The 16,915-nt window shown below is 30.7% G+C and overlaps 1 long non-coding RNA gene across 1 annotated transcript in view; it reads right to left on the reverse strand.

Annotated features, from left to right (window-relative positions):
- Positions 1-16,915, reverse strand: part of LOC129222675 (uncharacterized) — a 45,623-nt gene that overhangs the window by 20,348 nt on the left and 8,360 nt on the right. Inside the window, exon 2 of the long non-coding RNA XR_008580596.1 lies at positions 169-226. This is a non-coding gene — a long non-coding RNA (uncharacterized LOC129222675). The remainder of the gene's footprint in view (positions 1-168; positions 227-16,915) is intronic.

The following is a 16,915-nucleotide window of genomic DNA, read 5'->3' on the forward strand; positions in this document are numbered from 1 at the left end:
ATACTAAAATATAACGACGTCATAACAGTATGAGAGGGGTAATGAATTCAAGTTCGTTTGAAGTCGGTCGCAAAAATGGTTTGTAAGAAATAACGTAGAACTTAATAAAAGCGAGAGATAGAGAGAAGAGAGAGAGATAAGTAGTATTACAAATTCAATGATTCTTACATGGAAAAGAAAGCTCGTTTATTTGCTATTTTTCTCGGAACTTATTCCCATCATAATCCTGAAATTTACAAATAACAATTAGAAGTTAACATTAGAAAAACAATTTAATAATAAAATCAGTCATATAAACACACATTCATCTAGGCCTATACATACATATATCTCTACATAGTATAAAATACAGTCTCCAAAAAGCGTCTGTGTGTTTGAACTCGCAAAACTTGAGAACTACCCGGCTGATTTCGCTGAAATTTTCACAGTTTGTTCCTTTAAGTCCTGAGAAGGTTTGCAGACTAGTTCGGAAAAAATTCGATGAATTGTTCTTTTTTTATTCCAATTTAGGCTCAATTTTCATATAAATTCCCGAATATGGGGGTAAAAAATTGCTTGCACATATTAATATTATATATCGTTAGAAAGAGTAGAATTTTCCGCGTTCTACGCAATTTGTTTCAATGCTCTTAATGAATTACGGCGGGAGTTATTTATGTTTTTAGCTCGAATTTGTTTAGGCTTAGCTGAAGTTTAGGCACTACTTTCTTCATTAAATCTATCAATAAAAAGTGGAGGGGTAGTCCCAGAGTTTTCTTTTTGACACCATTGAAAAAAGCGACATTTTTTAATTCCAGATCTATTTCGACCTTTGGTCGAAAAACTAAGCTTCTATCTCCAAAGGAAAAAAAGTTACAAGTCTTTTAAAATCAAATTCAAAAAATCGCATTTCCATTCAAATTGTTAATTATTTTCTTTCGCATTTTAATTCCTTAAACTTATTTTATTTCGTGTTTCTATGGTTACGCTTTTTAAATCCATCTTTCTCGATTTAATTTCTTAAAAGTATTTTGATATCTAACGCCACTGTTTGGAAGGGAAATTTTGCATGATGTTTTTTTTTTATTATTATTTATTTATTGAAGCCTGATTGTTGTATATACGTCACTTGACACAATTTGTATTTTCAAGGTGGACCGGGCAAAGCCGGGCAGCGCAGCTAGTATGTTCTATAGAAATTGATGTAGTTTGAACTTCTTCTGAGTATGATCACGTCCATACACTTTTTTTAAATTAAGATTTACTTTTTAAAAAAATTACATAAACTCTGATTTCCGATATCTTTTTCAAAATTATAAAAATTCGTTAACATTGTACTCGTAATGTGAATTAGCAGTTTTCGTGTGCACGTATAACTGCTAATTCACATGCCATTCTCATTACAGAGCCCACCATATTGAAATGCTATGGTGATATCTCAAGCGATTTTTTTAAAGTCTGATCATAGATTTTATACCTTATTGTTCTCATTTGACCCGTCCCTCCTTCGTCCTTTGATTTTTGGAAGGACTCCACCTCGCGAGATATGATAGCGAGATACAAATAAAGAGAGTGACAGATAGATATAATAGATACGTAGATATGAATAGATATAAATAAACAGATTTAAATATAAATAGTAGATAAATATATTTGTAGGTAGAGTGATGGATACATGTAGAAATTGTATTTTTTCGAAACTCATTTTTTTTTTTGCTTGGCGCTGCAGTTATATTTTTTTTTTTTATCATGGGGGTGAGGGAGGTGTTATAAACCGCATATAATCACTTCGCTCTATGTTCACTATGTTGTAGATTAGTATATTTTTACCAGATGATTGCAAAAAAAACTGCAAAATGGGTGTCTATAATTTCTTCGACGAAGCAACAACAGTTTTTATTAGTTTTTCCCGTTTCTGACTTCATAGAATTTACCAACGTTTCTTAAATTGTGTTCCGTGGAATCTTGAAGTTTCGTGGTAATCCTTCAAGGGTTCCAAGAAACTTGCAGTTTTTGGCAAAATTGAAATTACTCACTTAAAAAATGTATGAAAATGAGTTTTGAGGGAAGCTTTAAATCAGTAATTTTCGAATGAACGGTAGGGAAAATATCAAAAGGAATTATGGATTAATAGCCCATACATTGTCAATATATGACATTCTGTTTATGTAAGTACATAAAAAAAAAAAAAAACTTTTATTGTGTGAACATGGTTCTCAATTAGTGTCAACAAAAATAAACATCACAACAGACTTAATTCTAAACCTGAAATGTGAATTCAAATTTCATATATAAAACCTAATGTCAACTTTTGAAGTTAATAAGCGCTATTTGAAATAATTTTCACATTTATTGCAAGTAACATGCATTTCATACATAAGGCCTACTGTTAACTTTTGAAGTTATATTTTGAAGATAATATGTGTTATTTGAAATAATTTTCACACTTATTGCAAGTTACATACATTTCATACGTAAAAACTAATGTTTACTTTTGAAGTTACTTTTTGAAGAAGCGTTATTTGAAATAATTTTCAGGTTTATTGCAAGTAAATCATGTTTAGAATTTCGCATTTAAGCTATACTGCCGAAGAGCAACCAGAGGTTCCGCGAGAGAAGACGACACTGAAACATCAAAGAAACGCTGAGCTAAACGATAGGGCTCTTTATAGTCATTCCAAGTTTAAATTAAAAGTCCCTCTATTGTTTGCCTCGTCGAAAATTTCATTCATAAATAACAACGCCAGTCGTCTTCTAAGACAGTTTAGATAACCAACTCTACAAGAAACTTAGCATGGAAAAGGGGAAGTAGCGTGTCTGCAAAACACAATGAAACACCGAAATGTAATTTTACTATTACCTTTAAATTAATTGCAAAAATTATTTTGGAATAACGTGCCAAATCACCACTCGAAAGCTATAAAACTGCCTTTTTTCCCGTTAAGAGTTGAATATTGAGGAAGGCATAAACAATGATGAGGGCCATTAAATCCTGATGCTTCGAATCTCCCATGCTTTGTGCCCGAAATGATACGATCAGTAACGAAAGCCGCTATTAAATTAGTTAACCGCCCATCCAAACGTATTTTGCTTTCTTGCAATGTAGGAGAATTTTTTTTTCTCTTTCTGGTTGGTTTTCATTATTATTTTAAGTTTTTTTTACTTTTCTTCTGGTTTCAACTACGAATGTTCCATGTCATTCTTAAGCATAGGAATCGTTTTTTTTTCCCGTCCCTGCGGGCGGGAAACATCTGCAGTCACGTGACGTGTGTGTCCCTAAGTTCTGCCCTCCCTCTCCATAAGCTTATGATTGGCCAGATATGTAATGAGTATAGGTTGAAAAGGAATCGCACCAGAAGGAAAAAAAACATGTATGGGATTATATTTGTCATCTTTAGTTTCTTTCGTCGTTTTTTTTTTTTTTCTCCTTCCTTCTCCAGACGGTTGTAAGTGGAAGTAAAAACTGATGGAATGCTATCAAATGACATTTTTGATTCTTAATGCTTGTATTTTCACCTAAGCAAAGTAATTTTGTGTGGAGTGTTTCGCAAAGAGAAGTTAGAACCTTCTTTGTGTTTTTCTTTTTCTTCCTTTCTTCCGCATTTTAAAACTCTCATTCAAATGTGTTCAGAAAGCAACATTCGTTCTGAAAAAAAAAAGACCTTATATGTATCTTTTTATAGGAATACTAGCTGCATTGCTCGGCTTTGCCCGGTCTACCTTGAAAATAACCATTGTGTCAAGTGAAGTATATTCAAAAACCAGGCTTAAATGAAAGAATAAAAAACCATCATGCAAAATTTCCCCTCCAAACAATGACGATAGATATTAAAATACTTTTAAGAAATTAAAATAAAATGTGAAATATGGATTTAAAAAGCGTAACCATGGAAACACAAAGTAAAATAAGTTTAAGAATTGAAAATGAGAAAGATGAAAATAAACAATGGATTCAAAAAGCGTTACCGTGGAAACGCAAAATGAAATGGTTAAAAACTTGAATAGAGAACAGATTTTTGAACTTCACTTAATTCGCTTGTAACTTTTTTTCTAATTGAGATAGAGGGTTAAACTCTCGATCTTAGGTCGAGTTAGATCTGGAGTAAAAAAAGCAGCGCTTTCCAATGGTGTCAAACAGAAAACTGTGGGACAATTCCTTCACTTTTTATGGATGGATTTAATAAAGAAAGTAGTGCCTAAATTTCATCTAAGCCTAAAGAAATTCGAGCTAAATAAGCAAATAACTCCCGCCGTAAGTAGGTTAGAACGTTGAAACAAATTACGTAGAACGCGGGAAATTCTACTCTTTCCAGCGATATATAATATTAATATGTGCAAGTAATTTTTCACCCCCATATTCGGGAATTTATGTGAAAATTGGGCCTAAATTGGAATAAAAAACGAACTATTCATCGAATTTTTTCGAACTGGTCTGCAAACCTTTTCAGAATTTAAAGGAACGAACTGTGAAACTTTCAGCAAAATCGGCCGGATAGTTCTCGAGTGTTGCTGGTTCAAACACAGACACTTTTTGGAGACTTCATTTTATACTATGTCAAGATTTCTCGGAAAAGTAAATGGGAACTTCAGTTCCCAAAATGAAATTTAAGTAGTACCCTTCATAGAAGAACTCCGCATACATTTCTTATTATAACTTTGAAAAGGTTCGAATAGTTTAAAATCATTTCCAAGAGTTAGTGCTGTACTCACAGAAATAAATTTTATTTTATAAAGTTAGTTCATAATATATTTCTCCTCATAGCTTCGTGAAGGACTTGTTTCAAGTCGTTTACAACAGTTGACCCTGTATTCATAAAAGCTTTTTTTTTTCTTCATGAAGTTAGTTTACTTTTCTTGTTCGCTTTAAAAAAAAAGATGACAGTGCAAATAATTTTTTTTTCACTTGCGTTTGTCTAAAACATATGAATTTTTATGGCTTTCAATTGCCACCTAAATTTTTGAAAAATCTTTATCACTTTTTATTTTCCTTTGCTCTGCAATAACTCTCTTTACTGCAATGAATAAGATCAGCACACTTGTTCACGTTGAAACTACAAGTAACTTTTTAGCCTGTCAAACTGCGATTTCGAGCTGATTCTGGTCACATTCAACAATTCTTCAGCATACATATTTGACGCATACCCTGAAATATAGACCATTAGAGAACTTCTCTTTTTAAACACGCATAAAGCAGCATAAAAAAAGATTGATTTTAATTTACAGCATATTTTATATGAAATATTAAATTTTAATGCAGACTTTGAAAAATGTAAAGCAACAAATAAACAAACATTTCTTATACAGCTAACTAACCGAAATCAAGTGAGTCTTATTTTTATGTGAGTTGCAAAGCATCAAAGTGAAGTCGGAAATGAAGTGAATTAAGTGAAGCCTGTTTAAAATATACAATTAACTTTGAAAAATAAAAGTATCAAACGTCTCAAAAATGATAACAAAAACATCTTTCGATTGAAAAAGTTGTGAAATTATTGCAATTGGTAGTTCCAAACCTGTCAATGGCAAAAAAATTTCCTCAGTTCAAATGAAAGGAAAAAAAAAAAAAGCAATCGGCAGAGAAGCAAATGAAATGAAAACAACCCAGTGAAATTAAGGAAGGGCTGAAAGCAGTGGCAGTAATGAAAACAACTGGTGTGATACTTAAACAAATACCGAAATTATAATTGTACAAAAACAAATAATTGATGAAAGTAATATGATACCTGTGCATTGAAGTCGAGCATCATTTTTTAACAGATTTTTTGGAGTTAAAATTTGTAGACAAGTAAATACGTAGCATTTCCATTTTTTAAAAAAATCTAGTTATTTTAAAAGACGAATTGATTGCTTTCAATAAACATTGGCTTTTCGTTACTTGAGGAACGGTACCAAATTTTTTAGTTAAGTTGTGCATAAGTAGAAAAGTAGTTGCATTTGGATTAAATGCTCACCAGATCTCTTTTAACTATGATCAGAATTTTAAACACTAAATGTTTAGATAGATATATACAGATAGATATACAAAGTTAATAAAAAATATATAAACATCGTTAATATGAATTGATAAAAATATATAGAAATCGTAGTATAGATATATAGATAGATGATACTGAAGAGGAAATGTCAAATAATTCTGTACTTAAAACAGCGTATGCGTATGTAGTCTTAATTTGGAAAGATGCAAATTAACTGTGTCTGAAATAATTTATTCATAATCGGAACCTTATTTGTGTAAAAGTTTATAAAATTGTTCTTGAGAAATTATGCCGAGTTAGATTTTTACTTTTTCAAAACATGCGTATAATTTGTATAATTTTCTGAATTTTTTATACCTTTAGCTTTGAAAAGTAATACTTCTACGAAGTTAAGCTTCATTTTCCATAAAATAACAATGTTGGTTTGAAAAACTGACATATTGCCCTTTTTTCAGCGGTTGGAGATCAATCGGTGGAAAAACTAAATGGCAGTTGTTTCTTTTCATCACTAGATGACACTAGCGTATCACGTAAACCTTCGAAATGATTTATGTGAAAGATGGAACATCGAAGTGTTTTTCTACTTATCATTACTATTTATTTATATTTGTTATACTAACCTTGAGGAAATGTTCAATTATTATGCTTCTGCAAACTGCTTCGCGTAATTGTTGCTTGGAACAATGTAAAATGTGTTTTAGAAAAATAGAAATTAAAAAGTGATAGTTTGCTTCAATAATGAGTAAAAGCTTTTGAAAACAATAAACATAAGACGAAGTAAAAAAAGATTTTTTACTTAAAAATGGTAAGTAGTGAAAAGAACAAAACTGCTTAATCAATCAAAATTTCACAATTTTATAACTGAATATTTGAAGAACGCTTTGCACGAGCTCAATCTAAGTCGTTAAAAAATACAAAATTTTATACTCAATGCATTTTCAACCAAAAATTAAATTTTGAACAATAGATTTTTTAAAAAATCGATAAAAATGACTTATTACGTAAGTGAACGAAAGCAAAAAAATCCTGATAAAAGTGAAGTGAGCTTGATATTCTCCTTATTTATTAGTCATCAACATCAGTATTATATCAATAAACGAAAAAAAACAAAAACAATAAAAAAAAATTAAAAATTAATTTGAATTTTGATTTCTGGAATTCTAAATTGTGTTTTTCGCAATCATGAGTGTGTATGTGTGTGTAGGCATATGTGTTTGTGTCTGTGTGCAGACATGAGTGTGTGGGTAGTTGTGAGTAGGTGTGTGTGTGTGTATGTCTAGCTGTCTGTATGTATGCGTGTGTATGTGTTTGTGTATGTGTGTAGGTGTATGTATGTGCGTGTATGTATGTGCGTGTATGTATGCGTGTAAGTGTAGGATATTGACGGCAACCTGGAGACGGTTTTCGCTATAGGAGCAGCATCGTGAGGCGGCCGGTCGACGGTAATGCTGCAGAGGGTGCTGGTGAGAAAATAAGATCATAGGACATCAAAACAGTCAAATGAAAGCAATAAGCAATTTTGATGATGTTGGGTTCAGTGCTATTGGTAAAATATATTATATATGGAGGTTCATTTGTGATATTATTAGGTTCGTTAAAATGGAAAAAAACAGGGCCGTTACTATAATTATTTAGCTTTTATTTTCATGAATTAATTAATATCTAAATGTTGCAATAGCACTGAACCCAACATCATCACAGCAATCGTGATTGCTCAAAAAAAAAAAAACTTTCAGTGACACATTTGTGGCACCTGTATTTCTACAAATTTTCCATATATGGGAAAATACTATAATTGGGGCAAACCTATTCTGCAGCATTTATCTGCGTAGCCTTCACAGTGCTGCCAGGTCAGGTTTGCCCCAACTATATAGTTTATGTTTTAAATTCATTTATCTAAAAATGAAGTGATTATTTTGTGTTTCAGCACCAAAAAAAAAATATTTGTTGTTTCAGCGAAATAACTGTTTTCTATTGTAAAATAAATGATGGTTTTGAAAGCGATTTGGATGTGATTAAAAACAGATAGAAAACTAAATTTGTAAAATTTTTTAGCTCAAATTTTTAATTCGATTTAATTTTCTTTGTAATTGATTTCCATTTATTTTTTTGTCGATATAGAGCTAACTTGAACATGAATTAAACGTGTAAACTGCCTTATTGATTAAAATTTCTTTGCCTTTAATAAACAAAAGATTAATTTTATAGTTGCTACATGGTGCAGCTTTCATGCACATAGTTTTAGAAAACTCGTACCAGCATTTGATCCCGGATAAGCCTCTGCTAAAATTGTTAAGTATTGATACTTTATTGGTAATTTGTATATCAGTATTGAATCAAAATCTCTGTGAGCAGTTAGGAAGGAAGTCGAAAACTTAAAAAAATAAATAAACAAATAAATAAATAAACAGTGAGTTTTATGTGATCATCATTTGAGGATAAAATTTAGGAAAGACCATGAGGATTGCACATTTCATAGATTTTTTTTTTTCAAATTCATACTGTGCAGCAGAACCTATCAGAGCTACTCGTACCATCTCTTGCCCCATAACAGGGTTCTCCTAAAATTTGTACCAGTTATCTCCACTTTTAAAATAATTTGGCACTTACATCCCTTTGCTTCTCTATTGTTATATTTTCCAGCTGATGATACAAAGTGGCTTGGAAAAAATACATTAATAATTTTTTTGTTCCTTTTAACCGAGGGGGTTTTGTGTTTCGTCACTGAAAGTTTGCATTTGCTACATTTGTTTTTATTTTTCGTTTTATTTGTTATCGTTTTTTAACGTTTATGAAACTTTAATCTAAATCTGAAAAACGGACATTTTTAGTTTCAACGTAATCTTCAATTAAATTGAAGTGGAACATGAGTGTAGTAATTTTTAAATCTGTCATTTTTTTAAATTTCTGTTTTTAGAGGAAAAAAAAACAAAGTTGCTCGTTACGTTCTTATTCTATAAGTTATAGGTCGATAATATAGGTTTCGAAATTAATAAGTTTTGGAAGCTTAAATGATATATTTGAAATGAATTACAGAAACAAGTATTTAAAGCCAATGACGAAATATTTAACGTTCTCGATTGTGATTTAGCTATAAAGATGCCAAACCTACTTAAGCTCGAAAATGGGGATCCATGTGATGAGAGAATAAAATGCTTTTTTATTTTAAAGTAAATTTCTGTAAGAATCCCCCTCCCCTTTCAATTTGTAATAAGCTGTAACTTACCGCCATTAAACCAGGGTTAAAGCAGAACTACAAGAATAAACCAACAGCCCAGTTAAGACGTCCAGAGACTGTAGTTTCACCCTTGTTATGAGTGCTGCTGTGCTAAATAAATTTTAGCTATCAGATTGTAGATAATCTCAGCGCAGATAACATCTGCGCCATTTTGGTTATCGATTATTCCTGGCTGTTGAGCCCATTCCAAGGGCGAAACTGTAGTCTCTGGATGACGTAACTCGATGGCTATCGGTCTATGCTTGATGTGTGGTGTTTAGACTTAATAAAATGTTTTTGCTTTTAACTAATTTTTTCATCAATAATCTCAACTGTAGACTTAAATTTAGGATTAAGCAGGAACAATATTTTTCTACAATCATGATTTTCATTATTGGTGCGAACTCCACACTTTTCTTTAAATTCTGCTGCGTTTGTTTATGAACGGGAAAGAGCTCCAAAGGTACAAAACTATCATGATCTGAAGGATCTTCTAAATTTTCGTTTTTGAAGGAGAAACGCTTAAAAACGCTCAAAAATGCTTAAAATATTACTTTCGATTCATGTTTAAAAGAAAAAGTTTTTCCCTCAACTGTTATGTGCTAATTATGTTAATTTATGTCAATCGATATTTTAACGCTCATAAAAATGAAATGTGTGATTTGGGTAGATAGAACTTGTTAAAATGTTAAAATGGTACAACAGTCTCTCCCTTAAAAAAAAAAGAAAATCATTCAATTTTCTATTATACGCAAATTTTATAAATGCAAGAAACATAATACGATGTTCTTCAAAAATCTTACGTTTGTAACGGACTTTTAAAATGAAAAATTGTTTATTAAAATTTATAAATGATAAATGATTCATTCAACATAGTTTTTGTTTGATTTTTTTAACGCATCATCAACTATTTTTATGTTATATATTTCAATAGAGATTCTTAAGCGATGGACATTAAAAAAAAAAACAAAAAAACATTTCTTTTAATGTTCTACATTTCTGCTTTATCTGACGAATTGCTCTAATTTCATTTACTAGGTAAATATTTTTCTGTGTGTCTTGACATATATATAAATCATTGTGCTCTAATTTATTAAACTATGAAAACCATCTTCATTCAAATCATGTTTTCCTTTTTTTAAAATAACTGTTAGACCTTATTCTTCAACATTTCGCAAAACTAAATAAAGCTTCTACTAGAGTTATTTTCCAATCAAAATTAGTACGATTCGCACATTAAAAAACCCAGAAGAATAATTCTCCAACTCAAACGGATCTATAAAGTATAACACACACACTCACACTCTCCGCGATTTTTTAATATTCTTTCTATTATTATTATTTGTTCATTCTGAATAAAAACGCAAAATATTTACAACCATTGCCAAAACATAGTTATAATCTTGCAAGAGATTAAACAAAAGTAAGTTTTGAGAACGATAAGTAAAAAAATACAATAGAATAATTCTATTTAATGTTTATAAAAAAATATAATTACTTTTAACCATCAGACGATATTTTTCCAAATACTAATCGAAATTATTTTATTTGTTTCTGAGTAAAAATAAATGTCATCCATCTCTTCAAGCAAAAATGCACTAAAGTAGATACATTATCTTAACGCTTATCTTGACTGTTACTTCTCCACACGTTTGCCGAGGATGCCGCTATAACTTAAACAACTTCCCCGGCAAATCCACGGCACCCAGCGGCGAACAATGCCCGAAGTGCGACGGATCGCAATCGGCGAAAAAGGAATCCGCGTAAATGTTTTATCTGAGCTATCTCGCCGAACATACTTTTAATACAATTACGCCCTTTTATAGCAAAGTCATATAGAGCAAATTTATGGTTATAACGTGATTACTTCAATAATTCTTCAAGTTTTACTGTCTGTTATTTAACTTCTAATTGCGAAATTACGGCTATTACGAAATTTTTATTTGGTCCTATCGACTTCGCTTTCATCGAGTGCGACTGTATTTAGCTTAAAGGTATCGTTTTGATGCATGGTTATATATCATCGTGTTCTATACCAATGCTGATGGTACCCAACATCCAATGTCAACTTTTGCGATTTTTTATTTCTTTTTTAAACGTATTTACCAACGTTTTTACATTATTTTCCAACCTTTGATAACATTCCTTCCAACAAAAATTATAAAAAAAAAAAAAGAAATCTCTAGACTGTGCTAGCTGTGCCATATGATGGTACTGATAACTAGAAATGAAAATATAAAAACGTTTTATTGCTCCCCTGTAAACTTGCCATTTTTAGCATTTAAGGTTGGGCACCTTCACCGTCGATATACTGTTGTAATTTTAGTCCTTTTTGACTAATTTTCTTTATTTCGTTGCTTTTCACATACTAAATTCAATAACTCGCAGATTTTGCCACATACTAAAACCAGTGTGCATGTTCATTTAAGTGAACTAATATACGTTTACATCCTAACGCGAATAAAATAATTAAAAAATCATTTTATTTTTTTTCCCACAGAAATAAATACAGGGGAGAGGAGAGATATGAAGTCCCGTAGACTTCCTTCTGCACACGCCGCTGAGGGAAGCTTAAAAGAAATTAGATAAATCTTTCCAGTAAATAGTTAAATTTAAACAGAATCATGTAAATTGTGTAGCTATAAATTTAAAAAAAGTTACACAAAACGAAATACAAAACTATTAATGAAACATACCCTAATCTATAAAACCAGCTTTATAATTAAGTTCAATCTAGTTTCAAAGCTATGGGATTTTCTTAATGCTAATTAATAATGGGATCGTTTCCAAAATTTTAAATGTATTTTTTTCAGAAAGAGCATGCTTAAAAACATAGGATCTGACCATTTTTTAAATAATTCAAGTTTAATATTTTTTAAAAATTACTTAGATCGGTGAGTTTTCATTGTTTACACTTCTGTCGTGTGACATCACAAATGATGAAATGCCATTCAATATTGGCATTCACAGAACAAAATATTTAATTCACATTTTTACTCACATGTATTGGCAACGATATGGTTGATAGAAAGCGTTAGCCCAATTTTAATTCGCTGCTTGATTATCATAACGAGGAAACGTAGTAGAAAGCTGCGCCAAACTGCATCATTTGTGACGTCATAAAGACCACGCCTTTTTGAAAAATCGGACATTTAAAAAAATTAATTAAACAAAATCTGTTGGGAAAATCAAAGTAATTTCTGTTTTTTGTTTTTGCTCATTCTATCCATTTCAATGACTAAAAGTAGTACTTTTGACTGGAGGAAATCACCCCATTTATTTCTATAATTTAAGAAAAAAAGTACAATTTCAAGAATCATTGAGATTTTTCGGTGTTAATAAGAAATGAGGCTTTATGTAATCTGATTGAGTGATAAAGTAATGACTTAGATGCAATGTCAATAGTACATTAACTCCATTTGATATTAAATATTTAAAGATATTTTAATAACTGCGCACTAAGAACTAATATTTTTCGCAATAATTGAATTGTTACATAAGTTACCAGTATGTACTTTTCAGAAAAAATAGTGTATATTTACAAATAAAACTGTGTGCTGTTTAAATCAAAAACATTATAACAACGCTAAAATTTCACAAATAGCAGTAGAGTTCCAGTTACGGGTTTCGGGATTAACAAGAATCCCTTTTTCGAAATAAAAGAAAAGAGTTGATAAATGAAAACATAAATCCGAAAGAGCTTTTCTATTAACAATGCAACGATTTGTAATTAACAATTATTTAAATTTTGCTTTTTTTTCCATTTTATCAGTAATAATTTTTATATTGAAATAAAATGATCTGGAGTTGAAAATGTTCAGGGAAAATTGTTAATAAGTTACCGTATTTTGCGAGTCAATTGAAGTTTTGGATTTGAGTTGTTGAATAGCGTTGATTTTTTGTAAAACAATATCAGATAACTTTAGTTGCCTGCGAATTTTGCGCATACAAGGTATGTTTTTTTTTTTTTTTTTACTCAGCTTGTTGTATACTTCAATATGGTATGTATATGTATTTATTGAATTCAAAAAAAAAAATATGAAGTCAGTTGAGAAAAATAATGATTGTGCAGGAAAGATGAAAAAAAAAACTTATAGGAAAAATAGGAGAATTTATAAAAATATATGTGTATTTGAGAAATAAAAATAAAAAAGTCATGTTGAGGAACAAACTTTTACAAAAGTGATTGGAGGGGAGGAGTAAAGGGTAAGTCGTGAACTTCTTATTATTGCCTTTGACAGATATTGATCGAATTTTATGCTATTATTTTTAATGCATTTTTTAACATTGAACTTGATGAATAATATTAAAAAGAATAAGAAGTTCTTTACTTTTTTACTAATATGTTGGGAGCATTCAAATTTTCATTCCACCATTGTAAAATGCAAATTACAATTGATAATGTAGATGTTTATCTTCCAAGCCGCCGACTTTCAAAGTCGTCCCGAATCAGGCACCAGGGCAAGGGGTGGGGGGGATGGGGGAGGGCATTGACATTGCGGTGGATGAAAATAACAAGATATGCATAAACGCATAGGAAGACAATCTTAAAGCCATGCATATTATACATATTTTTTAGGCAAACGGTGACTAGATGGTTCGCAAATTACATACTGATAGAAATGAGTAACAAAATTTCAATTTTTCAACAATTAAATACTATCCAAAAGCTGTTATTGCAGCAAGAAATGATTTTAAAAACACAAAAAATGAATAGAGATACAGTGCCATTAAAGATGCGATTTGATGGTTGGCGAAAATGTGTAATTAATTATTGAATTTGCATGCGATTTTGATAGAATAGACCGCTTCTTGGCAGTTGAAAAAAGTGTCATGAAAAATATTTACGTTTTCTTCACTTCAAGGATGCATAATTGAAAGTTGAGTGTAATTTAAATACTACCGTCGTCATTAAAGGGGACTGGGCGACGTTAAATATGCTCGTGGTCTCAATGTCCTCCAAGTGAAACGATACCTCTGGGGGTGCTAGTACCAGGTAGCTATTAGCTCTTGGACTAGTTCTAAATTCTCATTAACTGCTCGATCCGGTGATGGTGCTGCCATCTATCGGTATATAAAAACAATGGAGGCAAGGCACTTAGTATGCAGTCCTCGACATAAATGCAGTTGAAGTCAGTTGTGACTCTTGAATAGAATAGAATAGAATTTAAATACTAACCTTTTGTCGGATGTCTTTTTATCCACACGATCACTTATTTTGCGTTGAAAAGGAGGTTCGTTGTAACCCTGAAATACATGTATGCAGTAATCTGCAATTTTGCGCTATTAAACGTTGTCTTTTCTTATTTCACTTTTGAAGCACAAAAATATTCATTCAAATATACTTATTCAACTGAGCAAATGCTATAACCTTTGCATTCTAAAGCTAGTTACAGTAAAACATTACATAGTTTTTCAGTAAAAAGCTAAAGGAGTTGATTGTTATTTATTTTTTTTTGTTTTTAGAACTGCGCGAATACATTCAAGGAAATAATCTTAATTAGTCATTTTTGTATAAAACAGATAGAAAAAAAACTTAAAAACCAAATATTATTTTAAATCTGATTTTAGGGATAATTGAGGACGAATACAAAGAACGTAAAATACTCGTATATCTTTAAGAAAAGTTTAGCGAAGTTACGGTAACGTAGTCGCTTGGCGAGGTTAACGATAAATAAGGAAGTAGTCGGATACAATATAATGTAACTGTAAATGTTATTTAATGGTGTTTTTTTACTTACTTGACGGATTATTTTAATTTTTATGAAAAATTTAACAGTTTTTTATAGCATAACTTATCTATTAGATGCAAGTTTTACATTTTAACTGAGCTTTCGAAATGGCTGTGACGCCAAAATTTTTCAAAATTCTGCTGAGAAAACTGCCGAAAGCTCCAAAAACTTCTAAAAATAATACAGTTTTGTGTTTTATGAGATTTTCAAAACCTTAGCCTTGAAATTGGCGTAAAAGCGACACCTAAAATTAATATTAAGACCAAGGTATAGTTAGAAAAAAAAAGAATGTGTGATCAGACAATGGTTGTGTCAAATGCCTTTTAAATCAAAAGTATCCTGCACTTCAGAAGACGATTTTACGGTGTCACAAAGATTTGACAGCGCAATATGATTTGCTTGTACCGTATTTAGTTATTAATGTTATTCTGCTAACCTAATAATCGACGAATGAGAAAATCGTCGAATGAATTTCTTATGTTGAAAATATAAGCGAATTTGAATGGACTAATACACACGTCAGCACGTACATAAATTAAAGATTTAATTAGTAAAGATTAATATTTTACTTGTGTGATCACGGTTTTGGAATAAGGACACCGGCCTCTAAAAATGTAAATTTGAAAAAATATCGCATTTCATGTAAAACAAAATTAGATAAGGACAACATCTCTAAAAATCTATAATGGTATAGGGGGATAAAAATACCTAAATATTCATATTAGAATAATAACGACTGCTACTAAAATTATCATTAAAATAAAAAGAACAGCTCTTTGTGATAGTCAACAGAACAACGTTTCTAAAAATCTCCATTTGAATAAGGATAACTGTTCTTAAAATTTCCATTAAGAAACAAATGATTTTACTTAAGTCCCTGGAAGTTAATCGTAAATAACGTTTGAATTTTTTTTTTTTTTTTTTTTTTGTTTTTTTAATAAAGTCTCAATAAAATATGAATTTTTTCAGAAAAATGACTACTGTTGACAAAATGAGATATACATCATTGTAACGTTTTGTAAAAGGGAAGCAAAAAGCTAAATTCTCTACATTGATTGAAAAAAATCTCTCGAGATTTAGAGCTAAAAGCGTCTAGAACTTCTGATCTAATTGTTTTGCAAACTTTGAACGAAGTTCATCTTGTGTAGAAAAATCAGGATAATCGCTTTATACATAATATTAGGATTTTAGAAGTTTTTTTTACCCCTTTACAGATGAATTTATGTGAAAAATTCGCTTAAAATTAAAATACGAAGAAACAAAATCTAAATTCAAAAAAATGGCGTCGAAGTGGAAGTTTCCGTAATCCAAAGCTCTAGCAAATTCCGTAGCGTTAGTATTAACGGTCTGTCCTGTAGAGAAGGCACACATTTAAACTTGTGGGTGGCATATGGCACCTGTTAGGGATGAAACGCTTGTAACACCAGTGGCATCTCATACGGAGGCAGAATGGCACCGGTGTTAGCAATACATTTTTCTAAATCTTGTCGTATAGTACGAAACTTTAAAATATTTTTTATAACATAAAATATGAATGTATGAGAAAAATTTAAGAAGCAAAACATTTAATTGAGCTATATTTTTCGTGCTGCTAGGTTTTTTCCAAATAAAAAAAAAGTTTTTAAGTATCATTCGCCGAATACCAATATGTTTCTATCAAAATAATGGATGATTTAAAAGGTTCTTCAAGGTGTTACAACCAGTTAAGAATGATTTGTTTTGGAGATATTGTCACGAACTTATTGGTTTTGTCGTATAAGTTTTGATTAAGTGCCATTTTGTTTTTGAATCGATTGTTCGTTAAGATATCATCTGCGCTCTTTCTCTGTATAAATAAATTATTCAAACAAGGTTTGTTTTCGAATGTTATTTGTGTGTACAATGTATTTGAGTAAAGATCTTGAATTGCAATAATAATCTCCATTAATATTCATGTTAAACATAGTATCAGAGAAACATTAAATAGAATTGATTCTGTAATCTGCTCGAACAAATGCTTACAGTTGTAAACAATG

The sequence above is a fragment of the Uloborus diversus genome, chromosome 5, assembly GCF_026930045.1.
Source record: "Uloborus diversus isolate 005 chromosome 5, Udiv.v.3.1, whole genome shotgun sequence".
NCBI lineage: Eukaryota > Metazoa > Arthropoda > Arachnida > Araneae > Uloboridae > Uloborus > Uloborus diversus.